This window comes from Phoca vitulina, unplaced genomic scaffold, assembly GCF_004348235.1.
Source record: "Phoca vitulina isolate PV1807 unplaced genomic scaffold, GSC_HSeal_1.0 scaffold32, whole genome shotgun sequence".
In the NCBI taxonomy this organism is placed as follows: domain Eukaryota; kingdom Metazoa; phylum Chordata; class Mammalia; order Carnivora; family Phocidae; genus Phoca; species Phoca vitulina.
The window spans coordinates 20,241,112-20,259,967 of record NW_022589735.1 but is presented as its reverse complement, the minus strand read 5'-3'; positions in this window follow the sequence as shown (position 1 = coordinate 20,259,967).

The following is an 18,856-nucleotide window of genomic DNA, read 5'->3' as shown; positions in this document are numbered from 1 at the left end:
GAATATGGATCGCTCTGGGGACTGGAGAGTGGCACCTGGCTGAAAGCCAGCAAGGAAACTGGGACCTTAGTCCTATATCCACAAAGAACTGAATTCTGCCACCAACATGGATGAGCTTAAAAGTGGATTCTTTCACAGAGATTGCACATAGTAGCCAAGTCTAGCCAACACCTTGATTTCAGTTTTGAACATGAATCTATTCAAGCTCATCGGGATCTACAAAACTGTGAGCTAATGTCTGGGTGTTGAACCAAGCCACTAAGGTTGTGCTAATGTGCTTCTCAGAAATAGAAAGCTAATGAGTCCTACTAATAAAAGGAGTGGACATAGAAGAGGAATCCTAAGAAACAAGAGAGCAGATAGGATCCACAAAAAAGATGGGCAGAGATGTGAGCTGCATGAGGAAGACTCAAGGTTTCCCACAGTGGAATGGATGCTCATCCATTTGATTTACATTTTAAATTAGTATGAACACCCCTTCCCCAGATTTGGGGGAACATCCTGTGGTAAAGATATAAAATTATTGTCCCCACTTTGTGCAAGAATTCGTGAGTAAGGAATTTCAGTGACCTGGGCCAGGAGGGAAGGTAGAAATTCCTTAGCTTGGGTGAATACATAAAAGAGTACTTACCCTACCTTGAAGTAATCTTTTTTTTTTTTTTTTCCTAGATGGAAACTAGAAAGTTGTAAAGAGTAGAAACTATAAAACATCTCACATTTCAGAGGCAGCAGAGATCAGATGTCTTTTATGGGCTTTAAGTTGTTACCAAGGAAATATGTGGATAAAAGTATATTCTTGACTGTAATGATAATATATTTGCAACTGGATGGCATTAAATTAAGACCAGAATATCAAAGGTCAGAATATATCTATATATCTATATCTGTATATATATATATACGCACACACACACTTTCTGAAGACTACCGGTTAAATATGGAAAAATCATCACACATACTGCTAATCTCATCACAGACCCTACTAAAATGGAATAAAGGGTTTTTGGAAAGCAAAAGCCTGAAAGTACAAAGAAAACAGGAGAGGCAAATACAGCAACACAAATTGGAAACCAGAAAACATTTGGATGAATGGTTATTGACTTATGAGTGGTACTAGAGACCAGAGAAAACTGTAAACCAGAGATGGGGGAGGCCAGCTCCAGGCACACTGATGATTTAGCACCTTGAAAAAACTTGAAAATTGAAGGCACCAGGTACAGCTAATAGTAGGGGAGCAGGTGATGTTGAAAACAGGTGTAGTGTTTTAGTGACTTTCAGATCATATGCCACACTCTATAGGGTTGCTTACTCTTCTTGACTCTTCATGGCCAAAGATGAAATTTACTTCATGGAGATTGGCAGAGACACTTTAATCCCGGAAACACTACTTACAGCTGAGGAGGGGCTATCTTATTAAAAACAGGAGGATTTAGTGCAAGACAATATACTAAATGGTGATGTCTTAGGTTTCCTTCTTTCACTAGACTCTGAATGTTGGCAGTTGAGTTTATACTACATGGGAGGAGAGTAAGGTAGGGGTTGGAAGCAATGGCCTGTTTTTATGAAATTTTACTGCAACATAGCCATACCCTTCATTTGTGTATTTTCTATGGCTGTCTTTGTGCTACAACAGCAGAATTGAATAGTTACAACAGAGACTATATAGCTGATAAACGATAAAATACTTGCTATCTTGCCTTTTATGGAAAAAGTTTGCTAATCTCTGGGCAAAAAAATATTCAAGGAAACTGACAAAATCTATAGATTTAGAATTACCAAATGAAAGGGCTCTGCAAATTTACCCTAAAATAAGACCACCAATTGACAAAGTCTACCTATGCAAATAGAATTTATAAACATCAGGCGCCCGGGTGGCTCAGATGGTTAAGTGTCTGCCTTCAGCTCAGGTCATGATCCCAGGGTCCTGGGATCGAGTCCCGCATCAGGCTCTCTGCTCCTTGGGAGCCTGCTTCTCCCTCTGCTTCTCTCTCTCTCTCTCTGTCTCTCATGAATAAATAAATAAAATCTTTAAAAAAAAAAAGAATTTATAAACATCTTTGCATTGCTTCACTTCCCATTACATACAAAAGAACATTCAAGGATTACCAGACATTTAAACAAAGCTTCTAATATGAAATATAAAGATGAGGGGGCATAAGAAAAGAAATCAGAATGAAGAGAGTCAATGAAAATAGTAGAATAAAAATCCAAACGAAGAAAAAGAAAATATGCATACATATGTGTGTGCACATACATATCCTTAGAAATTATAATATAAACTAAATATAATACAAATTTGTATGTAAACTATATATACCATATATGCAGATATAATTAGAAATTCAATTGCTACATCTTCTTTATCCATTCATCTGTAGATGGACATCTTGGCTCTTTCCACAGTTTGGCTATTGTGGACATAACTGCTATAAACATCAGGGTGCATGTGCCCCTTTGGGTAAAAGAAATTCCATTGCATCCATGAAACAGGAACTGAGGCTAGATAAGAAGAGTACTAAGGGGCACCTGGATGGTACAGTCAGTTAACTGTCTGACTCTTGGTTTCAGCTCACATCATGATCTAAGGGTCATGTTATCGAGTGCTGCACTGGGGCACTGGGCTCCACACCGGGTGTGGAGCCTGCTTAAGATTCTCTCTCTCTCTCTCCCATCCCTCCCTCTAAATAAATAAATAAAATCTTAAAAAAAAAAAGTACTAAGAAAAGTTTTCTTGAAAATGAATATACAATAACAGAAAAAAGATAAGAAATTCTGGAAGATAAAGTTTTTACTCTGAGAAACAAACTGAGGGTTCTAGAGGGGAGGGGGTGAGGGGATGGGTTAGCCTGGTGATGGGTATTAAAGAGGGCATGTTCTGCATGGAGCACTGGGTGTTATACGCAAACAATGAAGCATGGAGCACTACATCAAAAACTAATGATGTAATATATGGTGATTAGCATAACATAATAAGATAAAAAAATCTAGGAAGTAGAACAATAAAGAAAGGAAAGTATTAAATAATTCCATGCATTTCCTAAAACAGAAATACCAAAGTTTCCAGACTGAGGGGAGTGACTATTGCCTGGGGCTCTGATACAATAACCACTTAATCCACAAGTCACCTTTTCAAACTGAGCAGAATTTACATAATACAGAATTTGGAAGAAGCACTAATAAATGGTCAATACAACCAGTTTTTTTCCTAATAATCTGGTTATAGATCAGATATATTTTATATATATATGTAATACCTCTGTGTATATAATGCCTTTATGTATGTATATGTATTTATATATAGAATATAATCAGTTTATGTTTTATATAATTTTATAAATTATATCTGTAAGTATATATATATAAATTATACATATACAATAAAATTTTGCAAAATTTAAAACAATAGAAATTGCACATAAAATTCCTGTTTTGTGGTTTCTCTCGAGTCATCAGAAGACTTTGCCACATAAAGATCCTCATACATGGTAATAATCAGCTAGAATTAAAGAAAGGTTTTAGGGCAACTGGGTGGCATGGTTAAGCATTGGAACCTTGGTTTCGGCTCAAGTCTTGATCTCATGCTCATGGGATCAAGTCATGCGTGGGGATCCACGCTCAGGGTAAAGTCTGCTTCCGATTCTGTCTCCCTCTGCCCCTCCTGCTCGTGCTCTCTCTCAAAAATTTAAATAAATCTTAAAAAAAAAAAAAAGGTCTTCTAAAAAGAGTGCACACACTCTACTTTTCCATAATCTATGCTACTCCCCTTTGTCTTACAAAAGGCTCACCCACTTTGTTCATTCTTGTAGACCTTGATGCTGGAAACTGCTGGTTCATGTCCAGTCCATGAAAGCATCTCTGGTTATTCCATTCCTTAGCTTGGCACTCCTGTAAATTTCTTAAATGCTTCTCTTACATTCTTCATATAAACAACAAAGCAAACAAATGAATACAGTCTATAACCAAAGGCAAGGTTAAATGTCTTTCTCCATAACGCTTTGTAATATTTAAGATTTATTTATTTATTTCAGAGTGAGAAGGGGTTGGGGCAGAGGGAGAGGGAGAGAAAAGATTCTCAGGTAGACTCTCTGCTGAACACACAGCCCAAAGGGACTTGATCCCAGGACCTTGAGATCATGACCTGAGCTAAGATCAAGAGTCAGATGCTTAACCAACTGAGCCACCCAGCCCCTCACTAATGTTTTTTAAACTCCTTTAGAGTTGGATGAAGTCTCATTTGGTGTTTCCCTCTGAAGAACTTAGCACAGTAAAGTACACAGACTCAGCAAGTATTTTTTCAAGAAAGTAAATGAGTAGATAATTAAGTTTCCCTGGAATGTATTTTCAGTAAGTTCAATTTATCATTTCCATTAAAATGACAAATATACAAATATAGCTCAAGCAAGATTGTCATGCAGAAGAATCATTTGGAATTTTCACTTACGTATAGAAGAAAATTTTTGTATTTTACCCTTCACAGCTAAATAAATTTGGTATTTGTCAAACTCTGTATTTGGTAGTGTCACTAGCACATGTGTTTTCCTCATATTGTCTGCAATTATCTTAATGGAATCCTTGTTTGGACCCTCACACATCTAGCCATATGGGAATAAGTTGTTATTTGATATGACCTTGTATCATTACTTCAGCCTCTTAAAAACACTTTTGTATTCAGAGCACAAAAACCAGTCTTCATTAGTGGTAGAGTGATTTGTTCAAAGGCAAGGAGTTATTGAATCTCACTGTCAACCTATTAAACCCAAATTACTTAGAAAATCATAAATTTGGAGGCATTGCTCTCTTTAAGTTGGATAAAAAAGAGTTTCGTCTCATGGACCCTTGGTCTCAGGTTTGTTTGAATGGTGTAAGCACCTGGCTTCAGGGTATTAGACAGAATGGACTAATATTCAATAAATTGGCTAACTAAAATGTAGCTGTTCAAACAGAATAAAAATTGGCTAATGGATTACTTGCGAAATGACCACATAACTCCTGATAGGAAGCTCTAACATTCTTCCTTATCATTTGATCTAGGAGGAGAGAAACATAAACAATCCCTGTACTCCTTAAATTTGTACCTTCAGTTAACCTTCTGAATACTCTTGCTTTTGCTTTGTATTCCTGAGCTCTGGGGGAAAAAATGAATGATAAGCTCATCAAGGGAGTTAAAAGTGCAGTGGTTGCATATTAGTCTAATGGAATTGTCAGGTCTCATTAATAATAGGTATGTATCATTTGCAATCAATCAGCTATTCATTGATAGAAACAGCAATGCTGTCTTCATTTTTTTTAAATACCATTTAGTTAGACTGAGATTCTTTCTACATGCTTTATAATTATTTTACAAACCATTTTAAAATTACTGTCATTTTTACTTTTTTAGAAGAGTTCATTTCTGTCATATCGATGTGACTGCAGAAGAATCAGATTAAACTAAAAGATTTAGTTTGGCTGATTTATTCACCATTAAGTGGGTTTCTTTTCCTTGAACCTTGGTAAATCAGACAGTAATGTCAATAGTTTGAAGGTAGAGGCATTTTATGTTACTCATTGCATGTGTGTGTAAAGAATTAAAAATGAGCCAGCTGGACTGATGGTAGCCTGAGCATGGGCAGGGAACTATGTTCAACTGGGGAGTAAAGGTTCCCTTTGTAACTCCTCTTGACTTCTGAAAATTTCTGCTAAGCCAGTGAGACTGTGAGGCTAATCTGCTTTCTATTCCTAGAGACTTTCTAAGAATCTTGAACCAAGAAATATCTTTTTCCTTCCATTTCCTCCTCCAGAACAGAAAAAACGTAGACGTTTCAAGAAGAAAGTGAAAACCAATCTCTTTCAAAATGCTGAAAAAAGTAAAATATGATTAGTTTTGATACTTGCATGCCTGTTATTTTAAACATAACTTTAGAAATATGTAGTATTTCCAAATATCATTCACTAGGTTCCTTTGTGCAAAAAAAAAAAAAAAGTATATGGCCTCAGTGTTATTGCATAAACCATGAATTTTTAACAATTCATCAACAGCTTCCTTTATTTACAGCTAGTGGACTTGTTAGCAAACATCTAAATGATACATTTTATTTTCTTTTAGGTAGATTTTTTACTGAAGTATAATGTGCCGATGGAAAAGCACACAGATCATACTTATACAGCTTATTCTGTATAATTACATGCAAAATGAGCTATGTCACCGGTACCCAGATTAAGAGGCGGAACATTACAGACAACCTGAAATCCTCGCTTATCTCCTCCCAGGGACTATCCTCTAAAGGTAACTAAAATCCTGAATTCTAACACCTACATGATTTGTTTGTTTGCTTGCTTCTCAAAGTACAGTGGTACTCATTTGGCTTTGGTTTATCTCTCTGTGGTGTTTTTAAAGTCATCCATGTTATTGTCTGAAGCAATAGTTGGTTCTGTTCTAATCATGTATCGTGCTCAGTTGTATGAAGCATTTGATTGTGTTCTCCTTAGAGGTTATGCTAAATAGTATTGTCATGACACAATTAAATATGTCTTCCTATTTAGCACTAGTCAAATGGTAAGCATATACTCAGCTTGATGGATGTTGCCAAATCATTTTCTAAGGTGATTTTCCTGATTTTTATTCCCACTAATGGTATATGAGAATTCCTATGTTCTACCACTTTATCAACACTTATTATTGTCTATCTTTTCCTTTCAGCCATTCCTGCAGGTTAATAGAGATATCACATTTTGATCTAATTTGCTTTTCTCTAATGATTGATTAAGCATCCTTTCTAATGTTTACTTGCTAAGTTGGTTGGTATTCTACGAGTTTGAAGAAACTCAAATCTCTTCTAAATGGGTTGTTCACATTAGGGCTCAAACTGTCTTTTTTATGAGCATGAGACCATGCTAGTGGATCTGAAGCCTACATGCCATCAGGAATAAAACTGTTAGACAAAAACCTTCCTCTTAAACTCCCCCAATCTCATCGTTCCTGTCCCCAAAGTCTTGTCGAAGTAGGTTGGTTTAGGGTAAAGAGGGATTGGGCAGATATAAAAGATATCTAATGAAGCTGAAAAAAAAGTCATGACATTTATAATTTTCCTATTGTGGAAAGTATGTTTAACCTCAAAAATTCCAATCAAAACAGCAGACCAAAAATGAACACTGTTTATATCATAACACAGATCACCCAGAATGAAGACTGAGAAAGTGATGGGACAGAGCACAATCCTTCCTTGGATTCTGTGGTCCACATAGATGGAAACAAAGCCCCACAGATACCAGCTAACAAGTACTGTTCTATAAACCAGTGCAAATGCAGATACTTGGGGATTCCAAAAGATAGCAAGGGCCCTAAAACTAGAAAACAGCAATTACTGAAGACCAGTAATGGATGACCGTAGCAAGGGCCACACAGAAAAGAAATAGAAACTATTCTCTTGGCCTTGCTAGTTCTGACACCTTACCAAGTACTTAGCAAAGAATGTCTAGGAGACTTCATTAGACCAAAGCTGTATAGGACTTAATATCTATACATGAGTGGAATGATCAGGTATGGGGGGAGAAACACTGGAAGTGATCCTGTTCTTTAGACAAGTTATCTTTGTTCTCTTGTTAAATACAGGCAAACTCAAATGCCCTAAGCAAAGGCATATCTAAGACAGAGTAAATTAAGGAAGGACAAAGGAAAAGAGAAATAATTGGAACAGGTCATTTATGAAGTGAAGGAGAGAGAACTAATTAGCCAGTATATATTGAACGTCTTCTGTGTTAGGGCTAGGGAGTGAAGAACCGGTTTGGCAGGAAGTTTACAAGCCTGGAGAGAAAAATCAGCAACTCAGCAGTAATTCCACTCAGCAATCCTTGGAGGCATCCTGTGGCCCCTGAAGCCTCAGTGAGGACATCATGCAAATGGAGCCACAGTGTTAACACTCTACTTTGTCTTTGTCAACCCAGAATTTTCTATGGAGCCAATACAAACAGAAAGGGCCATTGTAAAGTTTTCTTTTTCTTTTTCTTTTCACAATGTGACTATCTAACCAAAGTCCCAGCTGTCGTGTCTTGTGAATGGATCTTCCCCTTTTAGCATTTTGAGAGATATGGCTTCTCCTTGGCCATGTCCAGCTACTTTGTTCTCCTCTTTGCCACACCCCTTCTCCATTTCACTTTATAGAGAGACACACTTCTTTCCATGTATTTTATAGGGAAATCTGAGCGGGTGGGAGAAAGGGCTATTTTTCCCATTGGCATGCAGTTGGGCATTTGTGGCATTCTGCAGTTGAGACCGGGTGTCAATTATTGAGTTATGTATCAGTCTTATTTAATGTGATCCCCACATAAAACTGTCCACCCAAACATACACATTTATATATATTTTTTTTTATTTTATGGTTAGGGAATAAGTGTCTTTCAGCTCTAAAATAACAACTGGCAGATTGTGGTTGCTGCCTGCCTACTGAATAGTTTATTGAGAGCATAGTTAAATTAATATGAGCTTTGTCATAACACTTTATCTTTGGAACAGGATTCATGATTTGGCTGACATTTTTCCCCTCTTACTCCACTGTTAAATGTATTTTCATTCTATTAAACTCAGCCTAGGCTTAACTCAGTAACTTGGATATGCCATCTTTCCTTTTTTTTTTTTTTCCCCCCTGATTTAAGAATTTAGGCTTGAGAAATAAACTTGCAGGTCTAATGAAAGATTGCATGGTGTTAAATTTGATAACTCTCTCAACACATTACATAAAAGGGAGAAGCTTCCATGTTCTATTTGTGAGGAAGTTGGACCGGCAGGGCGGTCCACTTGTCTTTATGAAATAGTGTTTCTCTCATTCCTCCATCATGCCTCTGGGACTTTGTAAATTCATTCATTTTATTCTACCTTTGCAGACAAAAAAAAAAGTGGAGGTACAGAGAAAGGAAATCACTTGTGATCTCAGAGCGTTATTGTATTGGAGGGCAGGTTAGCACTTCCACCTATTAGTTGGGTCATGTTGAGTCTCCACACTAAAGAATTATTCTGCTTTATTTTGATCCATATATATCACTATTCTCTAAATAGTATGATACCCTGAAGGCACCTACCTGGAAGTTCTACTTTCTGGATTCTCACAGATGGGCAACTTTCATCTCTCCTGTTCTCAACTCACTTCTCCAAAAAGAGTGTAATTAAGCATTCGCTTCTGGGCTACTGTATCTATACAGGATGTCAATAAAGACCTAAGATCAATGGGCAAATCAAGGCACATGTCCAGGTTTCATGAATAAATTTCCCCAACCATGAAATCCAGATAGGTTCATCTGGATGCCTCATAGAAAGCTAGAGTGTGAAGCCTCCCAAATACAATTGCGGGGAGCAGCTTCAGCAGGGAAATAATGGTCTGGCAGATAAAATCTCCATGAGGGGTAAGTGACAGCACCATGAAGCTGGAATCAGGACTCATTACAGGAAATTCTGAGCATTTGTCTCAGACTCTACCACCCTATGACCCCAGGCTTCCTGAGGGAGACAATCCACATGAAAACATCTGGGACAGAATAAGCCAAACCACAGTGATTTTGTGCTGGGAAACAGAAAGCAGCAATGTTGGAAGTGAGCCAAGGTTACAGTAAGGCATGAGCATATCATATAATATGGATGTCCGAGATGAAATATGGACATGCCCATGTGATGAACGGCATATGGCCGAAACAGAAAAACACATCTGCCCTTTGACATTAAGTTCCAGGCATCTACACATGGGAGACATTTATGTAAAGGCAAAAGTGCTCAAAAATGGAAAACAAAACAATTGAGAAGTTGATTTTGATGGAAAGATTACATAGGTTAAATAAGCTGCCTGTTACATACAGAAAGGCAGCTAAAGGGTTAAATAAGACCTTTGAGGAATGTGTTCTGTATATCCCTAACATCTAGCAGAGTTCCTGGCACATAGTTGGTGTTCAGTAGATACCTGTTAAATGAATGAATAGCTTTCAAGTATAAACTCTATTATAAAAAAAGGAGTCCCTGTTCTCTACAAAAATGTATAACCCCAAGATATTTGTAGTGCCCTTCTTTAGAGGATTGATAAATAATTTAAAGAGAGCAGACTCCGTTATTTTCTCTAACCAAGAGACAAAGCTTATGTACTCTTCTGATGCACAAAGGGAAAGTGAACTTCCTCATGATGCTGCTTCCAACATCTTCTCAGATGTGAGACATTCCAGGCCTCTGCTCAAGACCTGTAAATTGTGCCAACGTTCACAGACAGAAGCAGGAGCTTTTTATATGTTAGAGATCATAGATTCTTTAGAATGAATTGTGAACTATGAAAGCTTCTACCCCACATGCCACCCAGAACCTTATTGTTCCTCATATTTGGATGTCTAAATAAAATGTAAATTACACTTCACCATGTATATGAGGATTTTTGGCTTTGCCTTGGCTTTGTCATGAATAACTTCAGCAATGGAATTAGACTGTAAATCTTGGCTGATTTTTAAATAGCCAAAACGTATTCACTATATAGCTGCAAACGTTTAACGTGGCATGCATTTGATCAAAATTTTAATAAAATGCAAGAAAAGATATATGGTTCCCATATGGGAAGCTGGAAATGAAAGGATAATGCTGTGACTCAACAGTGCCATGTTTACATAGTTGTCTCTGGTAAAATTAATCCAGAGTTCTAGCCCTGGACAGGAGATCAAAGGGAAAATTAGGGAAACTGGTGTCATCTCTGACAGATCACCTGTGGGTGACATGAACAAAGAATAACTTTTATCAGAAGATCAGGATGTAGGAGTACTGAAGATTACCAAAATGTCCATTCAGTAGCTTTTTCTTTTAACAGAGTTTGGATGGTCTCAGAAGATGCATACATATTGTTCACAGAGCTTTTGGACATGCTGATGGGGTCTATTTCATGGCCAGCCTGCTTTCTCTGGCCAGCATTAAGCAGACACAAAATAAGTAGTAAGTGTAAGAAGACGTGGAGTAGATGACTGGAAAAATAATCTTACCAGCCTGTGGATGGGCTGTCATGCCAGTAGATCATTTTTCTATTTCTAAGTAACTTAGGGTCCTTCATGATTAATATTAGTTCCCTATTGGGTGAGGCTATCCTTGACTCCAAATCCTAGATGGGTCATTAAATGCGATCATTCCCACACTGAATTCCTACTCCATACAAGGTACATTTTTAGTGTTAAATCATCATTATGTGTAATTATTAATTTATTAAGATGATATGGAGGCAATGTAACCAGGAAGAGCTACACACCTTACATCATTTCAAATTCTCAAAATAAAAGGGAGGTCATATGGGTCCTCTGCTGGTTCTATGGCTCCCACTTCCTGTTCTACCCTGGGCAGGGTAGCTTCAAGCCAAGCCCCTCCTGTATGACTCTTCTCTCTTAGAAGTTAGCAGTGATACTCCAGCCATCTCTCAAGAGAGGGTCTCTCTCAAGCCTACCCTCCTTGCTTTCTCCACAGCATTTGTCTATTTGTTCACTTCCATTTTCGCTAGATTTCAGGATACAGAATTGCCCCCCCTTCTCTCTGACCTTCACTTGCTATCTACTATTCTTATCCCTTTAGTGTAAATCATTTAGTGTAAATCTCACCAAATTCTGCCCTCAGACCACTTTTCTTCCGCTTCTGGTGTCTGTCCACTCGTTCTGTTACATCAGTAACCATGCCTTTCACCCCTCACTTTCAAGGACCATCTCTCCATGAATGTTCAGTCATCATCTCAAATCTGACATGTCTACAACTAATCATCTCCTTTCTCCTTGTATATATGCTATTTTGCTTTTTCTCCCCATAATCTAATTAAGAACTGTCTTCTGTTGTGACGAATATCAATAAGAGGATTTATTTTACTACAATTCCTTCTTTGAATTAATTGTGTGCAATAGTGGGAAAAATGTGGCTAAAGCACAACTCTGATCAAACTGTCCCTAATCCCATAAATTTTAGTTGTTTCCAAATAATTCGTGAATAAGTGAAGTGTAGGAAACACAAGGACAATTAATTCCAAAGCAGAGGGCACTGGGTTAGATGAGAGAAAGACTGGAGGAAGTCTTAAAAAGTAATAGCAAATATTTTCCATGAAGAAACTGAAGAACTCTGTATCTATGGTAAGGTATGACCAAAGGTATCATGCTATCTTTATGATATATAAAAAACCATAATGTCTTTATCTAGATCATTACTCTCCTATACACCTTTCTTTCTTGACTCCTCAATATCATTCTTTAGATACATAGTTATAAAACGAACATACTGCTCAAAGATGTATTGTGGGATTTAATCAATTTCATGGTTGTTGACATAGATCTGGGAAGGCACGTGAGGAGCCTGTGGGCTGATAAGACTTAGGGTAGGCTCTGAAAAGCTGAGAAGCTTCTGTTCTGGACTAAGTCATGAGGAATGCGTTCCTGATGCATCTCCAAATATCACCAGGTCTGTTTTGTGTCAATAATTAGTAATTATCTAGAAAGGGAAGTACTGTTATTAGGGGTTAATAGCCCTTCCCAACCCGTATCAACCAGATTTATTTCTGAAGAAACACTTTGATGCACTCAAAGCTCTAGAACAAGAAAATTACTCCTTTCAGAAAGGTCTCCTTCAGCTTACAATAAAAATCACAAATAATTTTTCAAATCCCGATAAAATACCACTTTTCATTAAGACTCTCTAAACCATTAGAAAGGTTTTGGTCCTTTGTATTTTATAGCATTTTGCCTGAACCATTATGATTGATTATATGATGTCAGGTGTCGAGGTTACCTATATTTCTAATGCATTCTGTATTCACTGATGGCTAGAGTGGAACTTCTGTGTTTTGTTAGGAAGAACATGGAGTATGGAATCAGAAGTTTTGGGTTTGAGAAACATCTCTGGCATGTATGAATTCTGTGATGGACTTCAAGTCCCTACAGAAACCAGTGTGTGTCCAATTCATCAGGGACATTTATCTCTCGGGCCTGAGAGGCAACACCCTGGTCCAGACATCAGTGTTCTCATGAAGAAGCCAACCATAGTCTCCTTGGAGACCTAGAGGACTTTTCAGGAAGCAGTCCTTAAGGAGAAAGAGCCTGAGAACTTGGGAAAGCATAGGGCAGGCCTAATAACAGTAATAATAGAGTGTCTAGCATTTTCTGAGTGCTTACTATATGCCAGGCACTAACTCCCACTCCTTACACCTGTCTCCTCACAGAATTCTCACCATACCTGTATGGGGAAGGCACTCTTGGTATTCGAGTATTCCAATACGACAGACCCCAAAATGGAGGCAGAGATTAAATACTTTGCCCACCGTTATAAGATTTGCTCTTCACAATTCACAACCATGCCTTCCTGCTGCCTTAACCATCTGAAATAACTCAAGCTGACAAACTGTTGGTGGACAGGTAGCTGTGCCAAGTAATACACCTGGAGGTGCTTGTAAATAATCTGATGAGTTTGAGACAGGTTTGTGTGAAGGGGTGAGCTGTGCAAGTCCATTAAGACTTATCTCCCTAATGGACTTGCACAGCTCAAGATTCAAGTTTTCCTAGGCCTTGCTGACCTGCAAAGGCAAACGGAGTTAAGGCCACCTGGACATGTGGAAGATGCTCGTGGGGCTCATGTTCCTCTCAGAAAAAATGTCCTTAATTTTCTGAGATCTGGGAATAGAGGGACAAATGTTTCTATGTTTCTGTTTCATTCTAACTTCTTTGTCAGTATCTCATCAAAGTTGCTCTCCTGATTGTAAATCTTTTGGCTTCATCTTTACCTGATTTATTTTCTTCTGCCTTTTTATAATGGATGTGGAGAGTAGGATGCTCCAAATAAGTATCAGAGAGGAAGGAAGAGCAGGATAAATAAGGAGGTGGGAGAAGTGTGTATATAATGGCTGTTTCCTTGTAATGTTTTGGGGACCCTTGCCTGTGGGAAATGTAAACAGTGAAATACAGGATCGTCTTTTGATGACCTTACTTGTCAGAACATTGTTCTTTATCCATGAATTTTCTCTGCCATTGAATGTATAAAGTAGCCCTCCTACTTGTGAAAATTGCTTCCAGACCCTTCCTTCCTACTGTAGTGCAAATGAATATGATTTAGGGTAGTGGTTCCTAAACTTAGCCTTTTTGTGCAATGGGCTATGTCAACAGACATCTATGGAACTCCTTCTCAGGATGGTGTTTTTCAACACATAAAATATTTTTAAAATATGTAAAAATAATGTATTAAAATAATGTCACAAAATAATTATAAAATTATTTGGAATAAAATTATGTTATTAACATTAAATATTCTAAAATAATATTCTAATAGAAATCATTTGTATTGAAATATAGTTCTAAAATACTAAACAAATTTGTAATATGAGTCCTCTAGCACACTAAAGTTCTGGCAACAAGTCTAATAATTACTATAATTTCTAGATAGTGGTGAAGGTGAATAATATTTTGCCATTTTTGCAACAACCAAGCATAAGATTTCTATTGGTGGCAAAGTCACAATGGCTGCTAATATTACTGTCCATGTTGCATACATTAATAATTGAAAATCATACTAACTTTCAGTTAGAGATTAGTGAAAATAAAGATGTAATACTTCTCCATCCTTGACTTCCCTTCAGAGATGTCTTGGGGATTCTGTGGACTCAAGGTTGAGAACATTAAATTAAGTGGTGTCCTTTAGATGTGACTTCAGATTTTTTTTTTTAAAGATTTTATTTATTTGAGAGAAAGAGAGCACAGAGGGAGAGAGAGAAGCAGAATCCCCGCTGAGCAGGGAGCCAGGCACAGGGCTCAGTCCCAGGACCTTGAGGTCATGACCTGAGCCGAAGGCAGATGTTTGACTGAGCCACCCAGGTGCCCCCAGATTTTTAAACTTATGAGTGACAAACATTGAATCTTAAGTATCATTTGTTAGGTGGGAGAAGTTTGGGCAAACCATTGCTTTCTTTGCATTCCTAAAACCATGCCGTAAATTAGGCTACCTGTTACACGCACGTACATTCCAGTGAGTCCTTTTTTTCTCACCATTTGCCCTCAAAGGGGCAGCAAAATATATAACTGCTGCTCAAATAGGGTCATGCATTTAAACAGTTTTAATTCTTGTTTAAATTCACGTCCAGGTGTCTATCCAGGTATGAGCCAAGAAACTAACGAAAAAAGCCACAGGCCTGATAATTTTGAAGTAGAGATATCTGTGCAATGGAGTGACTTATAAGGAGGACATTACAAAACAGTTGTATCCTAAAGAGCCAGAGCGACATCTGACCCTGGTAGGAATCCTGACCCTACTATCAGATAAGGAAGGCAAGGCAGAGGGGCCAGTAGGCAGCTACCACACTAGAATTTAGTATCTACAGTGAGATCTGGATGCAACATAATAGAGAAGCTGTTCTTATAACCCATGCTCTGGAATAGCCTTATAACTCAGGTGATTTATTAATGAGATCTTTTGGGACTTGGATGGGACTCAACACAAGCCTGCCTTCTTATGAATTCTATACTCTAAAAAGCCTTTGATGGAGAAGGTCCTAATATCTTTAAAACGTTGAGAAAGGAAAAATGTCTCCTTTATATAAATACTGAGATGGCAAAAGAGGCAATAAGAATATTTGAAGTTTTTCTTCCTTTTTTTTTTTTAGTTCTTTGCGGGGTTGATTCCTAGACAATGCAGAGAACGGGTCATGTGTAACTACTGTAGTAATACAATTGAAGGTGGAATAAAAAAAGCCTCAGACACAAAGACATGACGAGAGCAACAGGATGGATGTGTATGTTTATGTATACTCATGTTTATACAAAGACTTTGCCCACTGCCAAAGCCTCTGGGTGCATTTGCATAATTAAAAACAGCCACATAATCAGCACTCTGGAAAAACAGCAATAACTAGATAGACTTATACTCTTCTGAACATTCTTGGGAAAATGCTTGTTCCTGGTGAACTCTGAGTCACAACAGTCTGAGCAAATTATTGAGACATATCCAGTGCCCTGAAGGTTAGTGGACTCCGTCTTTTGAATCAGCATAGATGTGGTATATAGTGTGGGAGCTTGGACTAGGAATATCCTTTCCAATGTAGAACTTTCCTCTAGTGATCTCTAAATACAGCAGAACTCTTAAGAAAATAAGTGGCTTCTTTGGGAGAATAAAACAGTACTTTCTAGTTGCATCCAGAAGCGCTCAGGGAGTTTAGCTGTTCAATTCCTGTTACATTTGTGAGGCATCCAGGGCAGGAGGAATTTCAAAGAACCAGCTGCTGCCATAGACAGCTGGAGCCAGCTAGCCCTCTGCATGCTTGCTCACCCGCCCGCCCTCTTTCTGTCTCTCTCTCTGCGACCTCTTCACGGAGGGCTATAGGGTCCCTCTGCTCACTCCACTATGAGGATCTAGTGAAGCTTATCTCTACCTTAAATTCTCTGCGCTTTCATAAAATTTAGCCAGAGCGCCCAGTTACATTCAAAGTCTTAAATGTCTTGGTTTGTTTCATGGCCCCATTGATGCAATGCTGGCAGAATTGGAAGAACTGCTGATGGACAAGAGGCAAAAAGGATCCTCCCTGTTGGCTCCCACTTACATACTCCCAAGGGAGAGGTGCATGCCCTACAAGTGGACAGGGCTCAGGCATTACTCTAGTTGTCTGAGGCAGTAATGACCCATTTGCTCTCGGAGTGGGAACAGGGCTGATCTTCTGTCCACATTTATTGTGGACACAAACCAGAAAGCATATGCTCTTGCAACAAAAATATATCCTGTCACTTCCACTTTCTTTAATAGTTGTAAAACAGAGTCTGGAACCTGGCTGCGTCAGAGAACAAGAATCTTTGTATGCAAAATAATTAGCTTATTGAAGTTCCGTCTTCCTAAATTAATTTGTCAAGGATCAAGATGTTCAAACCTGGTGGCTTAGAATGCTTGTTTTTCAGTTGAAAACATTGATTGCCCCAGAAATATGAGTGGGTGTTGAGGGAGACATTTTCCCTAATGGAGTCTTATGACGTGGAATCATACATTAGCTTTGGGCTTTGAGTTTTCTCTTGCCCTGCTGGTACTTCTCTGGGGACTGTCATACATGCTCATGCACACTGGCATCATGCATAACAGTGCAATAAGCACAACTGGATAAACCCGTGGATGAAGATACGATGAAATGGAGTTCAAAATATACGTAAAGATGGAAAAATTACTTCTCTACTGAAATTTTTCTGTAGGGACTGTGGTTCTCATTCGCTCCAGTTTCCATAGTTGTGTTTTCTGCACCATCTTGCAGAGAGTGAGACGTTCACAGACTGAAAGTGCGTGACAACCTTGAGACTATTCACTGTCAAGTTCAACTTCAACTCACATTTCCCCATTCCACTATATTTTCTCCTTTACACCATTTGTGTACATACCTCTATCTCTATTAGATTTTAAACTCCTGGGAAACCTAGATCATATTTTTATTCATCCTTATGTATTCCACCTTAGCTCTAACACAGCATTTTATAATCATCAGTCATTAAATAAATACTCACTGGAGACAGAAACAGAGGACATTATTTTCCAAAGTGAGCTACATAACATGATTGCAGGCAGTAAACAAATTAATCTCATTATCTTAATAATATAATTATTTTATGCTTATTATTAAAATTACATAACATACATCATATCTATAATTTTAATGATATCTTCATAACAAGTTATAAATGAGACTATCCAAAGAATGAGTATTAGCAACATTCAACAAATGCTGTTTTATGTGAATATGGCAAGAATTTTGACACTGGTGTGTTAGAGAAGCAGTAATAGGAGGAAAGCAGGTCCATGACTAATGAGTATTTCTTACTATCGGTGAGTTTGAGGGGGTAAAAACAAAATGCTGAAGGCAGTTTCAGAGCAGGGTGTAGAACCCAGGGCTCTTCAATGATGCTGGGAGTTTAAGCCTGTAAATACCCTAAATCTTGACTTTCTCATCTGAAAAAGCAAGTGATTGGACCAGACGGCAGGGTCTCTCCTGTGCCCCGAAGACCATACATAGGAACTTAATGAATCTGTTTAAAGATGGCCATGAGTACTTTAAAGACCAGCTGCATTGTTCTGTCTTTTTTTAAGTAAATTCTCCTTGTTCACTCTCAGGTTATACAACATGGCTCTGATCCGATTTGCTGCCAACCACAATATGATCCATCTCTTTATTATATAGGCCAGAATGTGAGGATAAGCTGATTTGGGGTTCCAGCAAGTCAGGTCTTGAAATGCTATAGCTCCCTTGAAAGTAATTCAAGCAAGTTTCAATGTCCTTCCAGAGTATGTGAATGTAGGTGCTTTGTATGCTTTTTTCTCACCTGTAGAAATTAAAGTTTTAGATAGTATTCTTCTCTTTGTAAATAACACGTTTTCTGTAACCAGTTCGTGCTCCCATATGTTACCTTTTTATTTTATTATTATTATTTTTTTTTATTATGTTATGTTAATCACCATACATTACATCATTAGTTTTTGATGTAGTGTTCCATGATTCATTGTTTGCATATAACACCCAGTGCTCCATGCAGTACGTGCCCTCCTTAATACCCATCACCAGGCTAGCCCATCCCCCACCCCCCTCCCCCCTAGAACCCTCAGTTTGTTTCTCAGAGTCCATAGTCTCTCATGGTTCGTCTCCCCCTCCGATTTCCCCCCCTTCATTCTTCCCCTCCTGCTATCTTCTTCTTTTTTTTTTTTTAACATATAATGTATTATTTGTTTCAGAGGTACAGGTCTGTGATTCAACAGTCTTACACAATTCACAGCGCTCACCATAGCACATACCCTCCCCAATGTCTATCACCCAGCCACCCGTCCCTCCCACCCCCACCACTCCAGCAACCCTCAGTTTGTTTCCTGAGATTAAGAATTCCTCATATCAGTGAG